A 10,738-nucleotide genomic window follows, 5' to 3' on the forward strand; every position below is an offset into this window, starting at 1 on the left:
GATTAAGCCTCCCAGGGCGTGTTAATCCGTCTTACGCAGGCGAGCGTGAGATATACTGGCTACCAACCCTTACTTATGTTGCGAAACAGGCCCCCACAGGGCAGGTTGTTTCGTCTTACACGGGCGAGCATATTACATAGGACACGTCTGTCCTTTTCCTTTTCGGTCCACACAGGACCCTTCTACTTTGAGCAGTGTCAAACTAAAATCGATTATTCAATAAAGTGTTTCTGGCTGCTTTATATTCACCTTCAATGTTGCGCTGTGTTTTTTTCCCGGCGTCACCGAGAACCTGGCGTCGTGGACCTGTATAAGACACTGGCCAGTAGGCGAATGTACGACTCTGGGCTTTTCCTCGCTTCGCTAGAAACGGTGGTTGCAGTGCAGGTAGTCACGACGTCAGGATCTGGTGGCTCCGTCTGTGAATAGTTAGATGATACAATAATATCAATAAACTATCCGGCTCGAAGGACCAATTAAATGTCAGTGGCAAGACATTTTTAAACATTGAAAGAATACAGAAACAGTCAGAGTTTTGTTCAGAGAACTACGTGCGCACGGGTGAGTGATCGGGTGATACCCACACCGAGGCTTTGCAGTCAGCTTTATTTATACATCGCAACATTCCCTGTTTTTTCAGGCTTTAACAGACAATCTGGGCATGTATAGGACACTGTGTGTGTGTGTGTGTGTGTGAGTGTATTGTCTATCTCGAGGAAAACAGAAGCCAGTTGGGTCCTGTTTCCAAGGGTGTCTGCAAGAGACTTTCACAGGAGTCAGCGAATACTGCGGGGCTCATGTGTATGTGTGTGTGAGAAGAAGCAAAGACAAAACATAAAGATATGTGAACACTATGTGCTTTCCAAGCCTTTCTTAACAGGAGCATATGAGTAAATGAGTAAATGGAGCATTATAAGGAGAACTGAGTAAATGAAACATTAAAAAGGAAGATGTATCAAAAAGGAAAAACATCATAAAATCACAAAATCCCTTAACAAACTCATCCACTTAACACACCATTTACTGCAACAGCTACACCCTTTTTGCACATGTTCTTTTTCAGCTATTTATTAATAAGTGACTTTTATGTATATATATGCCTGTATATATTGTGCTATTCTTAGTTAGTGTATTGTCTGTCTCTGTTAATGTTTGTTTATAATGGAGCACTGTAACGAAAAATAATTTCCCCTGAGGGTCAATAAAGTATTCTGATTCTGATTCTGATTAAACAATCAGGCAGTTTTGCCTGAAGTAGTTCCACGTGTTTTTGCGTTGAGGGGGTCGTTGGTGTGATGTTTCTAAACATTTTATAAATGATATGCATTTACATGACTCTCTGAACATCACAAACTCTGTTAGAGTCCTGAGCCTGAGTAGAAGTGACTGGAGTAGTTATAGCATGCAAGTTTTACAGCAACCTAACTAATAATTATTTGTGTATATTTTGTAGGGTAGCTAGACTGATTTTCTAGCATGTCAGTTCCAGATGCATAAGTGCATTAGGTCCTCATTGCCTGAGTAAACACAGTAACAACAGTTGTGAGTTCTTTTGCCATGTGTACTCAACTTTGACACATTGTTTGATACCCTAAAGTAGGATTTTGGGTTCATCACATTTCATTGAGGGGTTTTGATAGGCCTCAAACATGCTGGAGGCACCTAAATAATGAGAATGTTCTTCCAGAGTTAAATGTGGTAGTTTTGTTTTCCCCAATAGCTGATGTGGGGACAGTAAAGATAATTGTAAATGCCTTTGAGAGGGTTTACACTGTTTAAATGGGTCGATTTCCCTACAATACTAAAGAGTACAGTGCACTGCATAGATAGAGAGGAAAGATCGATCTCTCTGTTGTAAATTTAGCTCAGAAGTGTTTGATATATGTTGGCTGTGTGGAAATTCATGGCTACTTCTGGATTTTACCCCAGTCTTTGGGAAGCACTAACATTGAAGTTAGTTTATGTTTGTGGTATTCACTTACCTCTATAGGTACAGATATAGTCAATGTCCTTTATGGCAAACATCTGGACAGGGCAAAGCAAATGGCACAAAGGAGTGTGTGTGATGTGAGGTGAGGCATGTGTGACTCAATCCCTAATAACACTGGGGATGAGGGTCTTTTACAGAAACAGTTAATAAATTGGGAAACATGGGTTGATGGATTCAAAACAGTACAATAATGAATTGATCACACAGATATTTCTCACAAGCCCAATTATACGGTAAACCACTAGTACCAACAACACAAATAATTATTGACTTATCCCTTATGTATTTGTTACCATTTAGATAAAGCCATTTAACACTCACTACATGGTTTACGTCATCATTTCCAAGGAAGACCCTAATCTTTTCTTTTAAGTATGACATGTTGCTTACTTCTGAGGTTGGTCCTAATGTGCATTCATTCATTCATTTAGAAGAACAATCATTTGCCCGAGGACTGCTTCAACTTATTGTCAAATCTTTAAATATATATACACTTTTAGATATAAAAGAGCGAACTAAACCATCTCTGTACACAACCCCATACTCCTGAGTTGGTATAGTCCAGTTTCCCACCTCTGGCTTGCGCCTAAGAAGTTGGATTGCAGGATCAGTGCTACTTTGGGGTCCGGGTGTAGATGTGATATAGTGGTACAGTGTTAAGAAATAAAGGCAAGCTATGGAGAAACTGGACGAAATAACAACTGCCACCCTGAAAGGTATGTGACTGTTTTGTTTTTACTCTGTTTTGTGTTCTGCTATGTTGCATGTTATGTCCCTAGCATGGTAGGCTATACCCGGTTGTTAGCTTAGCTTGAACGGATTAGCTTATTGAATGAAGCCAGGGCAGCTAGGGCAGCACGGTGGTACGGTGGTTAGCACTGTTGCCGCACAGCAAGAAGGTCCTGAGTTCAATTCCACCTTCAGGCTGGGGTCTTTCTGTGTGGAGTTTGCATGTTCTCCCTGTGTTTGCGTGGGTTCCCTCCGGGTACTCCGGCTTCCTCCCACCGTCCAAAGACATGCAGTTTGAGGGGATAGGTTAATTGGATAATTCAAATTGTCACTAGGTGTGAATGTGTGAGTGAATGTGAGCGTGAATGGTCTGTCCCTGTGTGTTGGCCCTGCGACAGACTGGCGACCTGTCCAGGGTGTACCCCGCCTCTCGCCCCATGACAGCTGGGATAGGCTCCAGCGCCCCCCGCGACCCTGGAAAGGATAAGCGCAAGCGAATGGATGGATATATAAATATGCTAGTGCATGAAGCTATGAAAGAATTCAGGTCCAGTTATTAGTTTCAGTGTCTGTTAATTTATTCAACAAGTGTGCAAAGTGCCATAATTTATTGCCAGTTGTACAGAAATTGTGGAGTTTCAAAATTCCGTTAGTTAAGTTTTTTCATTATATACTTTTGCGCAGGAAGCCAAAAAAATGACCATTTATATGTATACATGTATTTAATTGAATTATAAAGTAGGACCTTCATATATATATATATATATATATATATATATACATATATATGTATATATGTATATAGTATATATATATATATAGATAGATAGATAGATATATAGATATATATACATATATACATACATATAATTTATTTGATTATCACAAATATATTCCTGTTACCAGTCAATGGGAGGAAGGTCATGTAGAACCTGTGGAACAGTCAGGAGGGATGATAATGGAATAGAATCATCTGAAGAAGTCACTTGGATGAGTGACGAAACGTTTCTCCCACAAAACGCTACGTCCAGATGAACAGATTCAACTTTTGGAGATTTACTTTCCTGGATGATTGAGAATGCATCAAGACGGAATAGAATCATGTTTTTAAAAGGTAAATATTAAATTATGTTTCTATGTATCATGTCTGGGACCCAAGCAGAACTGTCAGCTGGCTTCCACATGAGGATAATGCAATGTAGTGATAATTGGAAACTTGTATTGCAGAAGCAAATGTTGGAGAAGACCTGCTCTCATGATTTTCCCGAGATGACATCAAAAATCTGTTTCCTGGTCCTGAACATTTCCTCAGGCGTCGGGCTCTATGGCTTGCAGTGCACAAATGTGAAGAAGTAAGTTCTGTATGGGCTCAATTTGAACCCATAGTTCTGTCTTGTTGCAGTGTGACAAAACTGAGAACACACAAATTTGATTTCTGCAGTTTCAAGTAATTCTACCAATACTCACTTAACAGATAGACAATAGAAGAAATGTTAATCATCTTCTTTAGTTTTGACTTAAATCAAGTGGCCTACACATTTATTAAATATACATATTTTTAATTATACCACACTTTACTGATATTTTGTTGTACTTTTAATGTTTTGAGACCTATAATTTTATGTGAAATTTGCCATGCGTATTACATTGCATTTTAGAACAAGACTGCTGCTGAAAAAATGCTAACAACCACTGCAGATGGTGACTTCTCCAGAGAGGAACCCAGCACTTCTAAGTTTGTGACTATGTCCAACCCAGAGTACATAGTCTTCACAGACAGTGAACTTGAGCAAACTCGACGTTCCTACTTCGAACAGAAGCAGCTGGGGACAGAGAGTGCTGAACCTTTACCAAAAGAACTCTTTTGTCAACTCGTAAGAAACACCATGACGAACATGATTTCGATAGCAAGAGCAGCTGAGGACTCCAGATACCCCAGCAAACATGAGGTTGATGCCATGGCAAAGCGATTGATGGAGTACTACCCAATGCTTAAAGAAACATGTGGTGAGTGGGTAAGTAGCATTTGCTCACTACTACTCTATGTTAATCATGAGTGATGTAAACGTGGGTATCTTATCTCCTCTTCCCATCTCCAGGATGGGAATGAAAGCCTTGCAATAAGTGACAGCAACAGGGATTCCAGTGCATTAACTATTATTCTAGATAGGTCACCAGTTAGATCCAAGGACATCCCAGTGCACCAGAAGGATGGCAGTGATGAAGAATGTAAGTATGATATAATGCACCCTCTTACTGCACCCTGGGATTTTCCGCTAAATTTCCGCTAACAATAGAACCCAACTACTTCACTGTTTATCTTGGAATCTTTGCGATCCATTTAGTAAAGACAACTTGACAGGATTAATGAATAATTTGAGTATAGGTGGTATTTGTTGATATATAATTTACAGATATATTTTGGTATTTTTGTCTTATTGTTTTGCACCAATAACAGAAATATAAAGCCTTACTGTGGCAATAAATGATTTACACGCCTTTGCTCTGTGTGTTTAGCTGGTCCAGCTGACTTCTTTGACAGCCAAAAAACTCAGGGAAGATACTACAAGAGACTCCAAGAAATATACAAGACCAAAAAACCAAAAAAAGCTGCTGTAACCCAACTGCTGAACTTGGAGTTTGAGTCTAGAAGACAATTCCTTAACTCTGATGCTATAAAGTAGCAAGACAGAGCAGTGAAGATTCTAGAGTAGTGATGGGAATTCCAGCTCTTTTTAGAGAACCGGCTCTTTCGGCTTGGCTCACTAAAAAGAGCCGGCTCTTTCGGCTCCCAACCGGCTTCTCAGGTTGTTTTGTTGCTTTAACTAATTTATTGTCAACAACAATATAAAATTATGCACAAAAGGAATTACTAATGTAAAAAAACTTGGTTTTATTTATATATGTTTTTATATCAATATATACATGGGCCCCTAGAGACAAAGCACGTACAAACTCCAAAACGCACAATTTCCAAAGCACGTACAAACTCTGAAGCACGTACAAATTCCAAAGCATGTACAAACTCCAATGGAGTATTTTGGCAAGACCCATGGGCAGAACAGCTGAACAAATCAATCCAATGCTGGTCATAGTCCCTGTCATGTAGTGAGGGAATTCGGGCTCTTTTGGCTCGGCTCACTAAAAAGAGCCGGATCTTTCAGCTCCCAAGTGGCTCTTCAGGTTGTTTTGATGTTTTAATTAATTCATTATCTACAACAATATAAAATTATGCATAATATGAACTACTAATGTAGAAAAAAAATGTTTTTATTTATAAAGCTTTATCATATAAATATTCTTTTATTTATTCACAGCACACAAAATGTAAAAATATAAATAAATTATAAAGTACAAAAACCAACTATTTACAATTCAACTTTTAACTATTTAAATTTTCAGCTTTTTTCCTTTTAAACCAATTCAAAATGAAACAACACAAAACCCTGCAAACCACAACACAATAAAATATCGATTAAAATATACAAAAGAAAAAGAAAGAAATGAACAAGCTTAGCCATAGCTTTGAGGAGCTGATCCGGTTTCTTCTGTCATTAATTATCTGTACTGTTCTGGAGAAGATTCTCTCAGAAGGGACTGATGTTGCCACAATGCACAGTCTCCGTGTCATCACCTGGGTAAGACAAAGATAAATTGAAGCCTTGGTCTCCCACCAGCTCAGTGGATCTGCACTTCTCTGGCAAAGGGGCTCATCAATATAGGATCTCACTTCCAGTATTGCATCTTATCAAATTCGGATCTTTGAATTCTTTTGCCGACAGAGAAAGACCGGACTCAGTGTGGTCAAGCTCAAAAAATCATCTTTATTGTACATTTCCGGAAACGGAGAGCTGTTAGGCACTAGCAAGCACCCGCAGGTCTAAAAGCATTGCAAGCCAAAATGCGTATATATAGTTCTGCTATACGTCAGACACAGTTTCGATCTGGAGTGCACTCTTGCTTAGTTTCACTTTCTGTCTGCAACGCTTCCTGTTCTCTGCACAAAATGTGCAGTTTCCTGTCAGTACTCTGTGGCCTTTACACACATTACAACTCTGGCCTCTATAAAACAATATAAACAGAAAATAAGCACTAAGAATATATATTTATTTCGTAACAATCTGCTGAGGGATTCCTTCTGGTAGTGTCTCTACTTGCTTGTTCTTAAAAGAACCTCCAAACAGCAGATGCTTGTTGCTCCTTTTGTTCACCCTCCTCTGCCTCTTCTCCCTCTTGGTTCCTTGGCAGTGGAGTTGTTTGGCTGGATCTTGTTGCTGCAGTTATTCTCTGAAGAGCTTCACCCACCACTCTGTTCTCATAAAAGACCAGCTTCTTGAATCTTGGATCAAGAATGGTGGTTTCAGAGAGAACAGTGTTATATTCCTTTCTGTGGAATTTTCTGTCTATGGATGCACAGAGAGCATCCACCAACTCTTTCACTTTTCTTGTAGTTACTCTGGTTTGGTGCTCAGCTGTCACTCTCTGCAGAGCCTTGCACAGGATTAACATTTTGGAGGCTATGACATGGCTGAAAAAGAATAAATAACAAGTTTTAAAATTATGTTCTGTTAAAATTCAGCAGTATTTATTATTTATGATCATGTCTAATCTGCTTTTCACACGAGCAATGCAACTTACCACTACTACTACTACTACTACTACTAATAATAATAATAATAATAATAATAATTACTATTATTATTATTATTATACGATAACATTTGCGCACTCACCTGTCTAGACTGACCTCCTCAAATGGCTCCAGAACACTGCATACCTCCTGTAGTACCTCCCATTCCTCGTGGCTCAGAGGGTCGGTGCATTGATAACTGCCAGGGTAGAGATGACTGCATCCTTGGACTCCAGAATCTGTTTTAGCTTATGAAAGGTTGAGTTCCATCTTGTGATACATTCTTGTTTGAGCTTTAGCTCAGGCCCATCTGTTGTTGGGTAGATTTGAGCTTTTGTGTGGCTGTTGTGCTTTCGCCTTCACTTTGTCTAGAGCTTGCTTCATCACCTTCAAAGCATCTCTTACAACAGGGGTGTCCAAATTTTTTTCACTGAGGGCCACATACATAAAAATATAGGAGGGGCTGGGCCACTTACTAGAAATTAGGTATATAACCTTAACTTTAGTGTATTAAAGTTAGAAAAATCACTTAAAAGTGATCAAATATGTTATATTGTTGAATATAATTAAAGACAAAACTGGCTTCATCACAGCTTTCCAAAAGTGGATCTTTATTGATTTATTCAGAAACAGCTCATTCTCAGAACAGCAGCCTCAGATTTCTTCTTAGACAGAAGATTTACAGCACAGAGAAAAAACAATAAAGGGGAAAATGGGACTGGTAGATTTCAAGCTTGTTATTTAAGTTATTAGGCTTAGCAACACACCTATTAACGTTCGTTTGAAACGTTATCAACATTAACAGACTGAACTGGACTTAATAACAGGAGTGCATATAATTTTAGTAAATTATTCTGGTGAGTATCAGCTGCGCTGGGTATGTAAATCGGGCCATCCATCTGTGGTGCTGATCTGACGCCACTCATGCCAAAAATCCGGACAAATGTCACTTGATCAAGGAGCAGATCTGTATCAGATGAGATCAGCTGACTTTGCGTGTGCGTGCGCTGTGCACAGCGGTGTGTACTCTGTGTGTTAACAAGAAAAACGCATATAAGAAAGTGGTGCGCAAAAGCAGGGTAGTGACAGAATTGATGTGCATTATTGATATTTGAAGCATGTGTACCTGCACATGCATGCACATTAACACACGGGTACTGTGGAATATATTTTTTACTCACCTAAAGTGCTCGTGCTCTCGTCCACTCCCTGCAAAAAAATTAGCAGCTGTGCGGTGTCTGTGGCATCGGTGCTCTCATCGCATGCGATGGAGTAAAAATCAAAAGCACAAGCTTTATCAGACAGTTGCAGTTTAATGTTGGCTGACAAGTCTTCAGTGCGTGGCACAACTGTATTTCTGGACATGCTGACATTGTTGAAGTCCTGCACTTTTTCCGGGCACATTATTTCGGTGACTTTAAGGAGGCAGTGTTTTATGAGGTCTCTATCTGAAAAAGGCTTGCCATGTCTTGCGATGAGTTGGGCGACCTCATAGCTGCTATTGGAGCCTTTTCCTGGACAATTTGAACAGGAAAAAAATACTGTTGCTGACCCGCAGGAGAGTTACCATTTGCTTTAATTTCTGCTCTCGCTCAGCATCATTGTAGCATGCATAGGCCTGATGTTTGGTTTCATAATGATGTTGTACATTATACTCTTTCATAACTGCCACAGTTTCAGTGCAGATCAAACAAACACACTTCCCCTTGAATACTTTAAAGAAATATTCACTCTACCACCGTGTCTGAAATTTTCTGCACTCACTTTCTACCTTTCGCGTCTTTGGTTCTGGCATGTTTAGTAACTTGGGGGTAAATTTCTTCTGTGATTGTCCTTTTTGGTGGAGCAACTGCCTTGATCAACAGTAGCTCCCCCTGGTGTTAAAACTAAGAAGTGCATTACACTCAAGCAAAAGTTGAAGTGCGGGCCATATTCTATTCTATTTATAAAATTACTTGCGGGTCAATTAAAAATGGACCGCGGGCCGCAGTTGACCCCCCGGCACAAACACATCCTCCAACCACGCGCACCCATATTTTGTTTTCAAACTCCGTTGCAGTTTATTTCATGCCTCAAAAATTTAGTAAACAATTAAGCAAATACAAATAAACTGCAATATATTGCAGGTAGTAATAAAATACACTACTAACTCTTTTACTCTACGTCCGCATCTACATGGGTATTTTTGAAAACGCAGCTGTTTCTACCAAAAATTCCCATTTTCCTGATGGCCTATTTATTTCGACCTTGTTAAGGGTAAGTAACAATATGTTATTACTGCTTGGTTAGTCTGTCTGTCTGCCCAAAATGAGCTTTTTAATCAGTTCAGTCACAGATTTTTTTTAATACTGTTTATATCATAGCAAAGAATTCAATAAATTAGGTAAGAGAAAATAATAATCTTCCAGGTTAATGTCTGTATTACTATTTACATTGTTGTAGGTAATAGTTAATCATGACTGTTTTAAAGTGTCTTATCTTCTCTGCTAATATGGAAGAGAGGTAATCTATGTGAATGAAAAGAAAGCAATTTTAGTTCAATGTAGTGATTTTGTAAGTGGGTATGATGTTTGCAAATTAAATAGCAATTCATATAAGCTTTTAGGTTTTTTTAAATATTGCTTTTCCCTTTTTAAAGCTGAAGTCTCAAGACTGTTTGCCCCTTACAGAGCGAGGCCTTACTTGGCGCCACTTTCATCTCTGAACCGTCAATCTTCCTAGAAGGCATGCCGCTCCATTTAGACAAACACCTTCTTTTTAAATGATCATATGTCAGACACAGTGCCAGCTAAAGCAGTCAAATTTGACCAAGCAGCAGCTGGATTGGGAGAGAAATGGATTTCATTCCAAGGTGATGCTACATGTCATTTGTTAATATTTAAAGATTTAGTTTAACTACATTTTTACTGTTATATGTGTGGCCCACTCATGGGGAATGAGACAGGACACAGGAAATACTCTTTTGAGGGCTTTTTTATTGTCCGACTGTATTCAGAGTAGCACAATTTTAATTGTAAAGTTTTGAGTGAAAACGGTAAAATGTAACTATTCCACTGGCTCAGCCTAAAACTGTCTTTCAGGGTCTGAGACAACAGTAACTATCATATGTACACATTAAATTCAAACAGTATAGACAACTGTAGTGACCTGTCAAGAAACAAATACAAAAAAAAAAAAAGAGAATACAAAACAAATAAACACATTTTGATGCATTCTCAATCATCCAGGAAAGTAAATCTCCAAAAGTTAATTCTGTTCATCTGGACGTAGCGTTTTGTAGGAGAAACGTTTCGTCACTCATCCAAGTGACTTCTTCAGTCTCAGCTGACTGCAGGTTTCCCCAAATCTTATAAACAGTACATTTGCATAACTCCAGCCCACTGAAGGAA

This window comes from Oreochromis aureus, linkage group 3 (assembly GCF_013358895.1).
Source record: "Oreochromis aureus strain Israel breed Guangdong linkage group 3, ZZ_aureus, whole genome shotgun sequence".
In the NCBI taxonomy this organism is placed as follows: Eukaryota; Metazoa; Chordata; class Actinopteri; order Cichliformes; family Cichlidae; genus Oreochromis; species Oreochromis aureus.